Consider the following 19,103-nt stretch of genomic DNA (forward strand, 5'->3'; position numbering starts at 1 on the left):
TTGGTGGAGAGGAGACAGGAAGATGCTTATATTTATGGTTTGGGTAAATGGCAGGTATATATAGATATTTGGAGTTCAGGAAGAACATGTTTTTCCAAAAGATATATATTTAGGAATAAAGAACAGAGAGAGATGATTAATTGAAACCTGTAGTTGAGTGAGATCATCAACTACCAACACTCTTAAAAGGCAAATGAAGCAGTTATTAGTCAAATCTGGTACACAGGCCATTTTTACCTATGTGATTTGGAGCAAGTTATTAGCCTTTCTGAGTCTCAGTTTCCATATGTTTAAAGTGGAGGTAATAAGATTTTCCTACTTTGTTCAAAGGGTGGATGCATTACTAAAGATATTGCACAATTTGAGCTTAATTTTATTGTGGAAATTATGTAAATTAGAGGCAATGTATCATTGGTTCCATAAATCTGTGAACATGCAGAATATTTCAGCTTTAATGCTACTTAGATTTTTCTCAATATTGGTTCTAACACTTAACAGGATACTCCATTGTTGATTAAGATTGCAGCCTATCAAGATGATTATAGCTTCTTCATAGCTTTTATTTTCTAAGCACTTCTGGCTTCCACTGTAAAGTTAATGATTTTATGGTACAGTTTTCATTACCATTAACACTTGATGAGCATTTGGATAACATTGTTTAAAATAGTTTCAATAATAATCACCAAGATCATTCCTAGAAATTCCAGGGCACACAAATTATAGAATACTGACAAAGTATGAGAAGTATTCATATAGAAAGATAGCAGATTAGAGGAATTCAGCACTCTCCTACTTCTCTGTGAGATTGGTGTGTAGCCACATGTTGAAGTAGGAGGGTCTTAGGAAAGCACTGGAGTGCAAAGGTAAGAGATTCAGTGACCAGGTGAAAATCAGAACTAGGGCTGGGGATATAGCTCAGTTGGTAGAGTGCTTGCCTTGCATGCACAGGCCCTGGGTTCAATCCCCAGCACCACAAAAAAAAAAAAAAAAAAGAAAGAAAGAAAGAAAAGAAAATCAGAACTACCAGTTATGAAAATAGTAATATAAACAGAGTACCCAAACACCAATCACCCAATGGTTCAGGAGGGGGAGGAGAAATGCCCCTTCAGTGGGGCTATAGATGAAACAGTCCCAGTGATCTTCACAAGTCCGGAATCTGGCATCTGGCAAACATACAGGAAACCTGGATCTGTGAACTGTTCTGGCACTACAGAAGAGGTGCTCTGTACTTCCCAAAATATTCATATGGTGCCATACTGAGAAGCCATCTTAAGAAGGGTCCCACTGCCTGAGCTTACTGCTTGGGGAATCAAAAGCCCCTGAATTTTTATTTTATTTTATTTTTTTGTGATGTTGGGTTATTTATTTTGTGCATCTGTGGCAATAAATGAGATCTCAGTGGTGATATGGATTTGACTGATCTCTGCAACTGTGCATGGCAAAACACCTGGAAAATGATAACCAAGTCCCAGTGAAGGGTGGGGAGGGTTGAGAGAGCTGGCTATCTGGGTTGGCAGATGCATCAAAGCCTAGAAAGGAAGGGGTAGGAGTATAGTACAGGGTACATACCCCCATCTGTTTGCTCTCTCTCTTTTCCTTCCTCTCCCAGGGTCCTAGGCCCCTGGGATATGTTGGATGCCTCTGAAGCTAAAGGATGAAAGGCTGAAAAGATAGTTGGCTCTAAGTGATCAATATCAAATTATCTCTGTCAAAAATCCTATATCAAATGAAAAGGGTGGGGACAGAGGACATGCCTTTCTTGTTTCACTTTCCCTTAGAAGTGAGAATGACAAAGACCTCTTTCTCTAACTCCTTTTGAGGGCATGAAGTGTCGGAAAGAGGGGAAAATTTGGGAGCCCTGCAGTGTCCCATAAGACCTCATATCCTATAGGCAAGGACTAAGATTAAGGATTATATAAATGCATAAGTGGAAAAGCTCTAAGCCAAGATTAACAAGGACAGCTGGGGTGAGATTGCCTGGAATCTGACTGGGACCCTGGCAGTGAAAGTTGGAACTACTGAAAACCTAGTTTAAGTGTTTGGGACTCAAATTGAGGGTGCAAGGGGCCAAGATAACTGGATCCCAGGACAGGCAGTTTGGCAGTAAGAACAAAGGAAAGAGACTGGGACCAAGATGCCTAGATCCCTGGTAAGGATGGGACTGGAAGGAGAAATGAGGGCTGGGAGAACCCAGAAGACTGGGTTCCGGAATAGCAGCAAGTCAGAATTCCAGGATCTCTGTCCACCCTCCTCTACTTCTTCCCTCTATGAGGCAAAGAAGAGGGAAGGAGGGGGCTGAAGAAGAAATCAAACCATGGATTTAACCCCCAGGTAGCCACAAGGATACATTCAGGGCCAGACAGACACAGGAATGATGGGGGAAAGAGGAATTTAGTGCTGCATTGGCCCTGGAGGGGGCTGGGAGGGGTCTGGAGGCTGGGGAGGGGTAGTAGGGGTTGGTCGTGGGGTTGCATGACTCTGTGCTTTGCGGTGGCCCCATACACAGAGGGAGGCACAGCCTTCCTTGTCCTCTACCTCACTCCCAGTGGAGCTCTCACCAAAAGCCCGAGTTTTCTCATAGATACAGCAGCATTTTGATGAACGGCATCCCATGTGTTCATTGTCTATTGTGTCACTTGTCGATTCCACTTTTTTTTTTTTTTTTCTGGCTTCCTTTTCCGAAGTTTGATAGTTAGGCTCCGGTTCTCGGGCTCCGTTGTCACGGTAACCGTTGTCTCAGTGCCTGATCTCGCTCAGCCCGGCCCCTACCTTGGCCATAGCTAAGGCTGAGGAAAAGGAGGAGGGGAGGAAGGGGAATGATACACCCTTCCCTTTTTCTGTGTCTCTGGGTTCTAAGAGAATCGGTATCCGATTCAGGGTAGTAGCAAGGATCCTCAGCCTCCGTTTTACCCCTTCTCCCTGAATTTTTAAATATCCAAGACCAATGGCCTCTTCTCTTCACTGGCTCAATAAGCTCCTGTCCAAAGAGACAGATTGGGCCTAGGGAAATGGAACTACTGAAAACCCAGTTTAAGTGTTTGGCACTCAAATTGACTCTGCTGAGGAGGGACTGGGAGTGTAGCTCTGTAGTAGAGTGCTTGCCTAGCACGTGGGAGGCACTGGGTTTGATCCTCAGCACCGTGTAAAGATTAAAAAAAAAGGTATGAAAAATCCGCTGAGGACTCTACTCAGTAGAAAGTGTGGTCTGTGAGGTAGAGAGAAGCAGAAAGCACTGTCATTTAAAATTGGCAGTTTCAGCCCATTGTGGTGGTGCATGCCTATAATTCCAGTGGCTCAGGGTCCTGAGGCAGGAATATTGCAAATTCCAAACCAGCCTCAGCAATTTAGGGAGATTCTGTCTCAAGATTTAAAAAAAAAAAAATGGATTTGGATGTGACTCAGTGGTTAAGTGCCCCTGGATTCAATGCCTGGTACCAAAACAAAACAAACAAAAAGAAACCCCTTAAAATTGGCTATTTGTCCCCCTGTGGTGAGGAGTGAGACCAGCTATTTATGGTGTGTGGATTTGCATGGGGGCTGGGTCCAGGAAGGCCAAGGCTGGGACTGGCAGATCACTTGGTTCCTGTGGCTCCCTACTACCAGTGCAACTTGCATTGGTTTAGTCAATTCCTTCATACTAGAAGATATTTAGAGGATATGCTGTCAAGTCTCAGATATTTGCCATACCTCATAATGACTGAGGGTTTAGGAGTGAAGGGGTGTTAAACCCATTGGTCCAAAGGCTCAGCAGGCAAGAGAGGGTTTGGCAGTCAGATCCTACTGTCATTGTTTCCCCATCCCTGAGAACTGCCGTGAACAACTTTGCCTTAGCCTCTGTTAATGGGAAAGACAATGAAAAGGCTCAACCTGCATACTATCCTATGTGGTTTGGCCTGTTTGGCTCGAGCTGAGAAGAAACAGTCCTCATGGCAGCTGCAACATACTACTACCATCATACCTGAATGATTAAAAAATTGGGGTCCTAGAAAGAAGTGTCTTTTTTTTTTTTTTTTGTGGTGCTGGGGATTGAACCCAGGGCCTTGTGCATGAAAGGTAAGCACTCTACCAACTGAGCTATGTCCCCAGCCCATGAAAGAAGTGTCTTCATTTTAAATACTTTGGCAAGAGAAATTATTGACATTTTTGTTTTTGTTTTGTTTCATTTTCCCTCAATTTTTTCATACTTTTATCTAGTTTTATGTATTTTATATTCTTTAATTTACTTTCTTTCAGTTTTGTTTTTCTCAATTGTTTTTGCTTTTATTGATGCATTATAGTTACTGTACATAATAGTTTAGTTCATTTTGACATAAATTCAAACATGCATAAAATTTAATTTACTCCATTTCAGTCCCTGCTGCCACCCTCATCCCTCCCCTCCTCTCTCCACGATTCCCCTTACTTGACTCCTTTGTGTATATATATATATATATATATATATATATATATATATATATATATATATATATACTACATTTTCTTTATCCATTCATCTATTTATGGATGCTTGAACTGGTTACATATCTTGACATTGATGTAGCTATATCCCTAAGGTATGCTGATTTAAGTTCTTTTGAATATATACCAAGGAGTGGGATGGCTGGGTCACATGGTGGTTCCTTTCCTAGTTTGCTGAGGAATCTCCATACTGCTTTTCAAAGTGGTTGTATTTATTTGCAGTCCCACCAACAATATATGAGTGTACTTTTCCCCCCACATCCTCAGCAGCATTTATTATTATTTGTATTCTTGATCATTGTCATTCTGACTAGAATGGGATGAAATCTCAGTGTAGTTTTGATTTGCATTTCCCTGATTGCTAGCAGTGTTAAACGTTCCTTCATATATTTTTTGGCCATTTGTTCTTCTTTTGAGAAATGTCTCTGTAGATCTTTTGCCCATTTATTAGTGTTGTTTTTGTCTTTCTGTTTTTGTTTCTTCATCTTTTCCCTTATCCCTTTTTTAAAAATTTATTTTATTATTGATTTTACACTCGTTAATGTTTTAGTCTAGTCTACATTATCTCTGCCCCTTTCTTCTCTACAGTTAGTGGTATTGTAGATGTTTTTAATAGGTTTTATCAGAAATCTACATCTGGTTTACTTTTAAGATTGGATTTAAAAATAAGACCTGTTTGTTGTCTTCAAGAAACTCATCTCACCAACAAAGACATACAAAGATCAAAAGTGAAAAGATGAAGAATGATATTCCAATCAAATGTAATCCAAAAGAAAGCAAGAATATCTATATTTATATCTAAGAAAATAGACTCCAAGTTAAAATCAGTCATAAGAAACAAAGAGGGTCACTATATATGAATAAAAAGAACACTCCATCAAAATGATATGACAATTATAAATATATATGAATGAAACATCAAGCCACCCAATTTTATAAAACAAACCCTACAGTACATAAAGAGATAAACAGGGCCCTCTATAGTAAGTGGATGACTTTAATACCCTGCAATCATCAGTAGATAGATCTTCTAAGCCAGGCTCAATGATATATGTCTACAATCCCAGCAGCTCCAGAGGCTGAGGCAGGAGGATCATGAGTTCAAAGCCAGTCTCAGCAACAGTGAGACACTAGGCAACTCAGTGAGATCCTGTCTCTAAAATACAAAATAGGGCTGGGGATGTGGCTTAATGGTTGAGTGTCCCTGAGTTCAGTCCCCAGTACCAAAAAAAAAAAGAAAGAAAGAAAGAAAGAAATTTTTTCTAAGCCAAAAAAATCAACAAAGAAGCATTTTCACTATAAATCAAATGAACTTTACAAACATCTACAGAATATTTCATCCAACAGCATCAGAGTACACCATCTGTCATCAGCACACAGAATTTTTTAAAAAATAAATCACATTTTAGGACATAAAGCAAATCTTAACAAATACGAAAATACTGAATTTCTTCCATCCTATAAGAACATAGCAGAATAAAACTAGAAATCAAAAGCAAGAGAAACTGCAGGAATTATAGAAATACATGGAGACTGAACAATATACTTTTGAATAATGAGCAGATCATTGATGAAATTGGGGGATAAATTTGAAAAGTTCTAGAATCAAGTGAAAATGGAAACAAAATGCCAGAACCTGTGGGACACAGTGAAAGCAGCTACAAGAGAAAAGTTTATAGCTATAAGTGCCTACATTAGAAAAACAGTGAGATCTCAAATAAATAACCTAAAGAAGCACCTGAAGGCCTTAAAAATCAAGAACAAACCAAACCTCAAATTAGTAGAAAAAATAAAATAACAAAGATCAGAGGAGAAATAAATCAAATAGAAACCAAAAGGACAATATAAAGGATAAATTTTTAAAAAAGTTTTGTTTTTTGAAAAGATAAACAAGATTGAAACTTAACCAACTCACCAAAAGAATGAATGAAACCCCAAATATATAAAATTTGAGGTGAAAAGTAGATATTGGAACAGATCCCACTGAAATACAGAAGAATCATTAGGAATATTCTGAAAACATATATTCCAATAATTAGAATATCTAAAAGAAATGGAAAAAATTCTAGACACATATAGGCAACCAGAATTCAGACAAAATCATTTCAAAACCCTAAATATGAAGCCAGATTTAAAGTTAGGTAGTCAGTGTAGTTAGATAAATCGGGTCTAATATCGAGTGAAATCTAAAATGGAGACCATGCGGAGAATGACTCCTGGAAAACACAGGACAACTCATGGAAGTCCCGAAAAGGCCCTAGGCCAAAGTCCACCTCAAAGAAATGTTAATGAACAGCCCCCAGCAAAAAGGTGCTGACTCAGAAGTCCTTCCTGACCAGATTACTTCTTTGGCCCACCTGTGTCCCACCCCTCGGGCCTTCCCACCTACATTCCATCACCGAAAGAACTATAAAAAGGGGAGACAACATCCCTTCCACGGATTCCACCTCTTGGGTCCCCTTCTTCCTCCGGGAGAAGTCTTTTCTGCTGTCCTTTAATAAACTTCTAATTTCTACTCTGACCTTGCCTCGGCGTGCTTCTTTGGTGTTATTCTTCAACATTGGGGAAGCAAGGACTCGTCACCGGTCAACAGCGGTATCAAATATATCAGTAACAAGCAATGAGATTGAAGCAGTCATAAAAAGACTCCCTGCAATGAAGATTCCAGGACTAGACAAATGCACTGTTGTGTTTTATCAGACTTTTAAAGAATAACTAATACCAATGCTTCTCAAACTATTTCATAAAATAGAAAGTGAAGAAACTCTTCCAAGCTCATTAGAGGAAGACAATACTACCCTTTTATCAAAACCTAATGCGGAAATAACACAAAAAAGAAAACTAGGGACTGATAGCCTTCATGAACATAAATGTGAAAATCCTCCATACAATGTTGGCAAAATAAATTGAACATCCCATGCAGACGATCATATACTGTGGATAAGTTGGTGGCATTCCACAGCTCTTCAAAGAGGTAAAGCCTTCTAGAATGACAATTATAAAACACTGAAGAATGAAATTGAAGAAGACACTAGAAAATGGAAAGAACTCCCATGGTCATGTGCTAAGAAAACTAGTATTGTTAAAATGGCCATATTACTGAAAGTAAGCTACAGATTCAGTAGAATGTCCCTCAAAATACCAATGACATTCTTCACAGAATTAGAAAAAATATCCAAAATATCATATAGAAACACAAAACCCCTGAATTGACAAAACAATCCAGAGCAAAAAGAACATTGCTCAAAACATTACAATATCCAGTTTCAAAATATAATACTGAGCTACTGTAATACAAACAACATGATATTGGCATAAGAATAGATATATAAACAAGTGGAATAGAATAGAGGACCCTGGCATAAACCCACATATCTACAGCCACATGATTTTGGGGGGGCCAACATATATTTATCTTGGAGAAAAGACAGCCTTCTAAATAATGCTGCTGGTAAAACTGGACTTCCACTCAGAGAAGATTGAAACTAGGTCCCTACCTCTTACCCTGTACAGAAATATATTCAAAATATATTAAATACCTAAATGTAAGTCCTGAAATTTTGTAACTACTAGAGCAAACATTAGAGAAACACTTCAAGATATAGATATAGGCAATGATTTACTCAATAGAAATCTAATGGCTCAGGAAATAATAGCAATATAATTGACAAATGGGACTACGTCAAATTAAAAAGTGTCTTTGCAGCAAAAGGAAAAATCAATGGATTGAAGAGAAAGTCTAGAGTTGAGAGAAAACATTTGCTAACAATTCATCTGACAAAGGATTAATATTCAGAACACATAAAGACTCAAAATTTAATGCTTTAAGAACAAGGAAAGTTGAGGCTGGGGTTGTGGCTCAGTGGTAGAGTGCTTGCCTAGCACATGTGAGGCACTGGGTTCGATCCTTGCACCACATAAAAATAAATAAATAAAGGCATTGTGTCCATTTACAACTAAAAAAAAGGACAAGAAAAGCAATAAAAATGGGAAATGATCTGAACAAATATTTCTCAAAAAAATCAAATGGCCAGTAAATATATGAAAAAAATGCCCAATATGTTTAGGCATCAGGGAAATGGAAATCAAAACTACATTGAAACTCCATCTCATTCCAGTAAAAATTGCTATCAACAAGAAAACAAAAACTAACAAATATTGGTGAGGATGTGGGGAAAAATTAACACTTATATATTGTTGATTGAAATGTAAATTACTATAGCCAGTATGGAAAACAGTGCAGAGATTCCTAACAAACAAACAAAAAACTATCATATGTTCAACTATACCATTCCTGGTATATATTCAAAGCAATCAAAGCCAGAATACAAATAGATTTACCTGCCTAACAGTGTTTATCATGGTACAATTCACAATAGCCAGGTTATAAAATCAGACTAGGTGCCCATCAGACTAGGATGCATGAATAAAGAAAATATGGTATATGTACACAATGGAGTATGTTCACCCAATAGGTTGTTGATGGTAGAGATTCAGTAAAAGAATGTAAAAGTGCCTGACTCAGTATACATCATATAGTATATGTTTAGCAAATATTTTACTTTCCTCTTCTATCAAGCATAGCAGAAACTTGTAGTTACTTAGGTATTAAAAAACCAGATGGAAATATATAATACTTTTCATAAATTTTAAGTGATCTGGTATGTAAAAAATTATCTCTGGCCTCATTCATGAATGCTTTATTATTTTTTTTCCTTTATTTGTACTTTTCCTTCAATTTAGAGATAGATCTCATTCTAGAAGCTATATCTCCACCTGGTGGCCCACATAGGCAATGGCCGGTATTTTACTTTTCTCCTGATTATAAAAAACTTGGAAAACAGAAAAAAAGTGTAAGGAGCTTTTTTTTTTTTTTTTTTTTTTTTTTTTTTTTTTTTTTTTTTTAAAGAGAGAGACAGAAAGAATCTTTTTGGTAGATGGACACAACACAATGTGCACTCTACCGCTGAGCCACAATCCCAGCCCAGGAGTTTTTAAAAAATAATAAATAATCTTACCATACAGAGGGAACTAATAAAAAGTATTGGACTTTTTTTCCTTATATTTTCTATGTTTTTTTACATTGGAGAACTGAACTCAGACTAGATGCATACTTTTGTAACTGGACTCGGTTTATTATATCTGCAAAGATTGATGTAATGAAAACAACATTTTAAGCATCATTTAAAAATCTGAATAATATTCCAATCTTTGTTAAATTGACTTCTCAAATTTTTACCATACTCTCTATATCATCTTTGTCCATATTTCACCTACTCCTTGAATTTGAATTTTGGAAGAGATATGAGTCAAAGTGAGTTTTTTTTTTAAACAGAATTGACGTTTTTATTGATTTTTCAATAATGCATGTGCATTATAAACCTTTTAAAAAATATTAAATCTGAACCAGGTGTAGTGGTGCACACCTGTAATCCTTAATGAGGCCCCAAGGAACTCAGGGAGACTCTGTCTCTAAATTTAAAATATATATTTGGAAAATGAAAAAGTAGATGGGCATCATCATGGTAAGAACAACTTGGCCAGTGGCTTGGGAGGCTGAGGCAAGAGGATGCAAGTTCAAGGCCAGCCTCAGTAACTTCGTGAGGCCATAAGCAACTTACTGAGATCCTGTCTCAAATATATATATGTGTGTGTGTGTGTGGCTCACCTGTAATTCCAGAGGCTCAGGAGACTGAGGCAGGAGGATCACAAGTTCAAAGCCAGCCTCAGCAACTTATCAAGACTCTATCTCCAAAAAAAAGAAAAAAAAAAAGAAAAATTATAAAAAAAGACTTGGATGTGGGCTGGAGCTGTGCCTCAGTGGTAGAGTGCTTTCCTAGCAAGCATGAGGCACTAGATTCAATTCCATAGCACCACACACAAAAGAACTAAATAAACAAAATAAAGGTACTGTGTCTATCTACAACTAAAAATATTTTTTTAAAAAAAGGTCTTGGGATGTGGCTCAGTAGTTGAATACCTCTGGGTTCAATTTCTGGTACCAAAAGAAAGAAAAAGCGGCATAACCCCACCAAATATAATTGTTGATAAATTTTTGATGTATTCCTTTTAAGTTTTTAAAATATTTTTTAGTTGTAGATGAACACAATATCTTTATTTGATTTATTTATTTTTATGTGGTGCTGAGGATCGAACCCAGTGCTTCATGCATGTGAGGCAAGTGCTCTACCACTGAGCCAAAACCCCTGCCCCCTTTTAATTTTTTTAAAAAGTTTTAATTGTTTACAATATAATGATCCAGATGCTGTCGAAAATCTTCCCCAAACCTATCATCACCTGCAAATTGTGGACAAAATGCAAATGTCTCCTTCAAAGCATAGCTGAAATTGCAATAATTTCTTCCGAGAGAAATCCATAGTAAATGAAAAGCAAACAGCTGAAAATAAAGTTATTAAGAAGTGTTGAAGTTACAGGACTCTCTGAGGGCATCTGCTGATATCAGGGACCAAAAGTATGTTTGTAAATGGTCCTGTGAGTAATAAGAATCCATTAAAAATGTCTAAGTAGAACGACACAAGTTGTGTTTAGGAATGACTTATTTGGGGGGAAAAACTAGATGTAGGAAACTTGGTAAAAGATTGTCATGCCTGTCGTGAAAAGACTTGGAAAAAATATAGGCTGGAAATCTGTTGGGTAAGTAATCAGTGTCAGTGTATGATCAAGGATATGGCTTTATTCAAGATTTGGAAAATGAAAAAATAGATGGGCATCATAGTCATGTTAAGAATAACCTGGCCAGTGGCTTGGGAGGCTGAGACAGGAGGGTGGATTTTCAACACCAGCCTCAGCAACTTAGTGAGGCCATAAGCAACTTAATGAGATCCTGTCTTAAAATAAAAAAAATAAAAGTGGATGGGGACATGGCCCAGTGTTAAGTGCCCCTGGGTTGAATCCCTGGTACCAAACAACAACAACAAAAATAATAACTTGGGTTGTCTACCAAAGCTCCACAAATATTATCCCAGAGGCAAGGCTGATAGGAAATCCAATCAGTAGCAAGGTATCAAAGATGAGAACAGGAGTTCATGTAATGGTTGTTGCCTCTGAGAAATTTTACCAGTTATTTATTATTATTATTATTATTATTATTATTATTGGTATCAGGGTTTGAACCCAGGAGACTTAACCACTGAGCCACATTCCCATCCATTTTTTATATTTTATTTACTCAATGAGTAAATAAACTTAGTTTCACTAAGTTGCTGAGGCTGACTTTGAACTCATGATCCTCCTTCCTCAACCTCTTGAGCCACTGGGATTATAGGCATGTGCCATTGAGCCAGGCTATACCAGTTATTTTAACTGGCATTTCTATTAAAGTGATCCAGGTGCAATAAGTATTTGGAAAAGAAAATCTAATGCTTCCTGGCCCTTTAATCTTGGCTTCTAGCTCTTCAGTGAGGGTGAAGTCTCACGATGATTTTAATTCTCATGTCAATAAACAATTGCAGGATCATTCCATCAGTTTTATTGATAGATCTAAATTCCAGCTATGTTATAGCCCCAGATATCTTAGATAGCATGAGTGGTAAATAATATGTATAAGATATTTGGCTATTATGGAAGCACCAAAAAGGAAGCACTTGGGGCTGGGGTTGTGGCTCAGTGGTAGAGTGCTCGCCTAGCATGTATGAGGCACTGGGTTCGATCCTCAGCACCACATAAAAATAAAAAATAAAGATATTGTGTCCACCTATAACTAAAAAATAAATATTAAAAAAACACTTAAGATTTAGAAATAAAGGAAGGCCTCATGAAAGATTAGGCAGTAAAGTGTAAGTATAGCTATTCCTGTTCTCTTTTGGTTTTAATTTGCATGGAATATTTTTTCAATCCCTTTGCTTTCAATCTATTAGTGTCCTTATTAGTGAAGTAAGTCTCTTCTGGTACTAGATAGTTGAGTATTATTTTTAATCAATTTAATCATTTTTGGTCATTTAGTTGAACAATTTGGTCCACTTAAACTTCAGGTAATTATTGATAGGTATGGATTTTCTATTGCTCTTTTGTTAAATATTTTCTAGTTGTTTTGTAATTCTTTTGTTCCTGCCTCTCGTCATCTTTTTTCTTAGATTTTTTATTTGTTTCTTTTAGTTATACATGACAGTAGAATGTATTTTGACATATTATACATACATGGAGTGTAACTTCCCATTCTTGTGGTTATACATGGTGTGGAGTTACACTAGTTGTGTACTCATATATGAACATAGGAAAGTTATGTCCGGTTCATTCTACTATCTTTCCTATTCCTATCCACCCCTTTCCTTCCTTCCCTTTGTCTAATCCAATGGACTTCTATTTTCCCCCCTCACCATTGTGTGTTAGCATCTTCATATCAGAGAGAACTTTTGGTCTTTGTTTTTTGGGGATTTTCTTATTTCACTTAGTATGATAGTCTCCAGTTCCATCCATTTATTAGCAAATACCATAATTTAATTCTTCTTTGTGGCTCAGCAATATTCCATTGGGTATATACAACATTTTCTTTATTAATTCATCTGTTGTAGGGCACTCAGGTTGGTTCCATAGCTTAGTTATTGTGAACTGAGCTGTTATAAACATTGATGTGGCAGCGTCACTATAGTATGTTGATTTTAAGTCCTTTGGGTATAGACCAAGGAGTGGTATAATTGGGTCAAATGGTGGTTCCACGGGCTGGGGATGTGGCTCAAGCGGTAGCGCGCTTGCCTGGCATGCGTGCGGCCCGGGTTCGATCCTCAGCACCACATACAAACAAAGATGTTGTGTCTGCCAAAAACTAAAAAATAAATATTAAAACTCTCTCTCTCTCTCTCTCTCTCTCTCTCTCTCTTCATTAAAAAAAAATGGTGGTTCCACTCCAAGTTTTTGGAGAAACCTCCATACTGCTTTCCATATTGGCTGCACCAATTTGCAGTCCCACCAGCAATCCCCACATCCTCACCAACATACATTGTTACTTGTATTCTTGATAATTGCCATTCTGACTTGAGTGAGATGGAATCTCAGTATAGTTTTAATTTGCATTTCTCTAATTGCTTGAGATGTTGAACATTTTTCCATATATTCTTCTGTGAAGTGTCTATTCAGTTCCTTTGCCCATTTACTGATTGGGTTATTTGTTTTTTGATGTTATTATTATTATTATTATTATTTGGCACTAGGGAGTGAATCCAGGGGTGATTAACCACTGAGCCATATCCCCAGCCCTTTCTTGCATTTTATTTAGAGACAGGGTCTCACTGAGTTACTTAGGGCCTCACTAAATTTCTGAGGCTGACTTTCAACTTTATGATTCTCCTGTCTCAGTCTCCCAAGCAGCAGGGATTACAGACCCGTGCCACCTCTCCTGCCTGGCATTAAATTTTTTGAGTTCTTTACATATTATGGAGATTAATGCTCTATCTGAGGTGCAGGCGGCAAAGATTTTCTCCCATTCTGCAGGCTGCCTCTTCACATTCTTGATTGTTTCCTTTGCTGTGAAGAAGCTTTTTAGTTTGATACTATCCTATTTATTGATTCTTGGTTTTACTTCTTGTGCTTTAGGAGTCTTGTTGAGAAATTCGGTTCCTAAGCTGACATGATAGAGATTTGGGCCTAATTTTTCTTCTATTAGGCACAGAGTCTCTGATTTAATGCCTAGGTCCTTGTTCCGCCTTGAGTTGAGTTTTGTGCAGGGTGAGAAGTAGGGGTTCAAATTCATTCTACCACATATGGATTTCCAACTTCCCCAGCACCATTTTTTGAAGAGGCTATCTTTTCTCTATTGTATGTTAATGGCACCTTCCTTTAGCATGCGATAACTGTATTTACATGGACTTGTCGCTGTGTCTTCTCTTCTGTACCATTGGTCTTCATGTCTGACCTCATCAATGATTAATCCATTTGATGGATTAATAATTTGAAAGGACCTACTGGAATGTGATGAAAACTGTAGGTTGGTGGGGCATGACCTGGGGCCGGTTGCCCTTTGTGTTTCTGGGCTGCCTGAGCTGAACAATTTTTCTCCACCATACCCTTCTACCATGTTTCTGCCTTGGAGCTAGCTTACCATGAACTGAACCTCTAAAACTGTGAGCCAAAATAAATCTTTCCTCTTCTAAGTTATTCTTATCAAGTATTTTGGTCATAATGACAAAAAATAACCAACACAGTGAGATTCCTCTATTTTTAGCCCTTAGGTTCTCTGGTCTCTAGGGATTCTTTGATCTGCAGGACTAAAGAAGGATATGCTTGTCTTGTCTAATAATTTCAGGGTGAAGGGAGTCTCAGGACACAGGGATGTCTTTTGTTGTTAGGTTGGGGGTCAGGAAATGTTGAGCCTGGATCACATTTTTCTGTTTGGGGAGGAACACAAGATACCCAGATAGTATAATGTTCTTTCAGTCCTGAAAAGAAAAGAAAATCTCACCCTCCCAGTACCTTCTTACCATGGAGTTTTCCTTTGATTGTTTCTTGCATTATTTCAAAGTTTTATATTTGCATTTAGTGGACCCGAGTAGGGAGAAATGGATCTATGTGATCTGGTCCAGACTAGCAGTTTCCCTGGTATTTAATTTTTAGCAGAATATACAAAGAGACTTCATGATTTAGAATGAAATATTGGATTTCTAATGGTGAGAGTTCCAGATCCTGGTAGCCACTTTGCAGCTGGGAGTTCTGGAAATATTGTTCTCTCCCATGAATAATAGGCTTCTTTTACCACATGGCAGAGAGAAGAGCAATACTGTATAAACTTGGACTCAATGGCTCTTAAAATGAAGGAGAGCAAGGGGGAAGATATTGACTATTTTCCCCATAAATGTTTTGTTAATGAAATAATAATTATTATAGTTGAATACAATTTGTAATATAGGCCTATTAGTGAAAATAATTAAAATTTTAAAGATAATATTTCATTTTGAGTTCAGTTAGTGTATTCTATTATAAAAAAACAATTGAAAATGTTTATCTGTTAATGCCAATTTATAATGAAATTTTATTGTTTGAAATGTCTTTTCACACAGGTGATATCAATCCATATGTATATGATTTTTGTAGTCCATTTTGTAAAAACTTGAGGTAGAATATACACAACAAAAAATTTGACATTTTAACCATTTCCAGACTGCAATCAAGTACATTCATAATTTAGTGTCAACAAAAACACTATCCATTTCCAGAATATTTGCATTTTCCCAAAGAGAAGTTTTTTACCCGTTAAACAATAACTCCTATTCCTCCCCTTACTTAACCTCCTGATAACCTTTATTATACTGTTTCCATGAATTTGCCTATTCTAAGTTACTCATATAAGTCAAATAATAAACATATGTCCTTTTGTGCCTTTTAAACTTTCATCCATCTAATAGCATGTATTAGAACTTTATCTTTTTAAGGCAGAATAATATTCCATTGTATTTATATGTTACCAAATTTCTTTCTGTTTCCTTATTTCATTTCCATATTTCTTTACCATTTCCATTGATCTGTCAGTAGACGATAGGGTGTTTCAGTGTTTTCAAAAATTTGTATTTTTATTGGATATATTTCAGGTGAATAATATATATGTACATGTAAATATATATGTATATATATGTATATTTATACTTAGATATACATACACCTGATTAAATGATTAACACAACCAGTTCAATTAATATATCCTATCTCATTTAGTTATCTTTCTTTTGTTGTTGTTGTAGTTATAAAAGTACCTAAAATTTACTCTTAGAAAATTTCTGTTATACAATCACAAATTAGTAAACATGGTCTTCATGCTATATTTTAGCTCTCTCGACTAATTGGTCCTATATAATTTCAACTTTTTACACTTTGATCTATATCTTCCCATTCATTCCCCCAATTTCTGACAATAATCATTCTACTCTGTTTCTATATGTTCAATCTTTTTATAGATGATACATATAAGAGGGACCATGAAGTATTGTTCTTTGTGTGTCTGGCTTATTTTACCTAGTACTACATTTAACCAAAAGCTTTTGCACAACAAAGGAAACTATTAACATGAAATGAAAAGGGAGGCTACATATCAGCCATAAGGGGTTAATATTCAAATTTATAAGAAACAGCTACAGCTCACTAGCTCTAAAATGACTGAAATTTGGAGAAAGGAACAGAGTGGGACATCTATCCAAATAAGCCATACAAATAACCAACAGATATATAAAAAGGTGCTCAAAATTAATCATCAGGGAAATGCAAATCAAAATCTTAATGATATATCACTACACTCCAGTAAGAATGGCTATTATATATAAAAAAAGAAAGATAACTTCTGGAGAAGATGTGGAGAAAAGGGAAACATAACACTTTTTAGAAATGTAAATTGGTATAGCCATTAGGCATAACAGTATGGAGTTTCTAAAAAAATAGAACTACCATGTTATCAATTATTGACTATTGTGAATAATGTCGTTATGATTTTAATTCTTTTGAGTATATACCTAGTGTTGGAATTTCTAGATCACATAGTAATTCTCTAACTTTTTGAGGAATCATATCCTGCTTTCCATTTTCCATTCCCACCATTAATGTATGAGGGTTATGATATTTCCACATCCTCATCAACACTTATTTAAAACTATGCCAGCATAGTTGATATAAAGTGGTATTTTGCTGTGGTTTTCATTTGCATGAAATTACAAGGTTATGTGTCTTTTTTTTTAAGTTGTAGGACACAATACCTTTATTTTATTTATTTATGTGGTGCTGAGGATCGAACCCAGTGCCCCATGCATACAAGGCAAGCATACTGCTGCTGAGCCACAACCCCCAGCCCCAGTTATGTGCAAATTGGTCATTTGTCTTCCTTCTTTGCAGAAGCAACTATTCAAGTCTTTGGCCACTTTTTTTTTGTATTGGATTGCTCATTGTCATTGTGTTTTAGGAGTTTTTACACATTCTAGACATTAATCCCCTATTAAACATATGATTTGAAAATAATTTGTCCTCTTATGTGAGTCATCTTTTCACTTTTGTAATAGTGTCCTTCGACAAGTACAAAGTTTTTGGCTTCTTTTTCATCTATTTTTCATGGTGTTGGAATTGAACCCAGGTCCTTGAGTATCTAGGCAAGTGCTCTACCACTGAGCCACAACCTTAGCCCCAAGTTTTAAGTTTTGATTAACTCCAACCTACCTATTAATTCTTTTATTGCCTACGTATTTGGTGTAATACCAAGAAACTGTGAAATTTAATCTCATGAGTCTTTTTTCTCATGTTTAATTGCAAAATTTTTATAGTTTCAGCTCTTAGATTTAGATATTTGATCCATTTTGAGTTAATTTTTACATATGCTGTAAGGCAAGGTCCAATTTCATTCTTTTGCCTGTGAATATCCAGCTTTCTTCACACCATTTGTTGGAAGATAGTTCTTCTCAAATTATTTACTTTCAAAATTTGCATTAACATGAGTTTGATTTTCATCATGTTGACGGCTACTTTAAAATATTTATAAAAGCACTTTGTATATTAAAGGCATTAACTGTTGCATGGCTATAAACAATTTCACAGTTTATCTTTGCCTTTTACTTTCACTTATCACATGTTGTAGAATGTTTAAATTTTTATCTGTTAATGAATCTATCTTTGTGGGTTTTGCCAGTAGGTTCATGTTTTAAAATGGTTTTCCCATTCCACGATTTGGGGAAAAAAAGTATTCTCCTCTGATCCTTTATGTTTATTTTTAAACATTGTTAGTGGACCTCAGGTATACAGAATTGAATTAAAGATAATCCTTTGTTCTTAACACACTACCATTATTGGTTAATTTATGTCATTTTTTAAATTTAATAATATAACAAATATTTGTGAACCCACCACCCAACCCAAAAGTTACTACATTAACCAATAACTCATATCTACTTATGGCTATCTTTTCTATCCTATTTCCCTGGCTTTGTTTCAGAAGTAACCCAGACATTTTGTCATGCTTTTCTTATAAAATGTTTTATTTTGAACTACAGTCAGAGAACACATGAAATGTAGCCTTTAAATCACCTCTTCAAAAGCCCCCTGTTCCTGCTGATGGACAGAATCATAGCCTTTGGTACAGGAGTTCCTTGTGTTTCTCCTTTGCTAGCAAAGCAATATACCTTTTTCCTTGTTCTAAAAAAAAGAGTTTTATTTTATTTGTGTGAATAAATAAGCAATATAATATTTAGTTCTGCTTGGTTTTGAACTTTATTCACTGTTACTAAACAATGTATTGTCTTCTGGAACTTTCTTTGTTCATTCAACTTTATGTTATTGAGAACTGTCCATTGTCCAGTAAAGAAAGGGTACCAGAAGGAGGGAGAAGGGGAGGGAATGTGGTGGTAATGGGGAATGAAATTGACCAACATATGTTATATGTGTGTATGAATATGTAACAAATCCTACTGTTAGGTATAATTATAATGCACCAACAAAATAAGTAAATAAAAATAACTCTCCATTGTGTTGCATGAAGTATAGTTAATTTTCACTTCAATAATTAATATTAGCAAGCAAGTGAACAGTGAGCACAGGAGTACTTCAGGTGAAGAGGAAAATAGAATAATGGTCATTAGAAACATGAAAGGGTAGTGGGGAGAGGAGGAAATGGTTAGGTAATGTGTACCAAAATATAGTAAGATAGGAGGAATTAGTTCTGGAATCCT

The 19,103-nt window shown here is 36.2% G+C and overlaps 1 pseudogene; it reads right to left on the reverse strand.

Annotated features, from left to right (window-relative positions):
- Positions 1-1,358: 1,358 nt before the first annotated feature.
- On the reverse strand, positions 1,359-2,872 carry LOC131423377 (E3 ubiquitin-protein ligase PPP1R11-like; annotated as a pseudogene).
- Positions 2,873-19,103: the final 16,231 nt, after the last annotated feature.

Source organism: Marmota monax, unplaced genomic scaffold, assembly GCF_021218885.2.
Source record: "Marmota monax isolate L192 unplaced genomic scaffold, Marmota_monax_Labrador192_F-V1.1 WCK01_AAM20220418_F8-fsc00451, whole genome shotgun sequence".
Classification (NCBI taxonomy): domain Eukaryota; kingdom Metazoa; phylum Chordata; class Mammalia; order Rodentia; family Sciuridae; genus Marmota; species Marmota monax.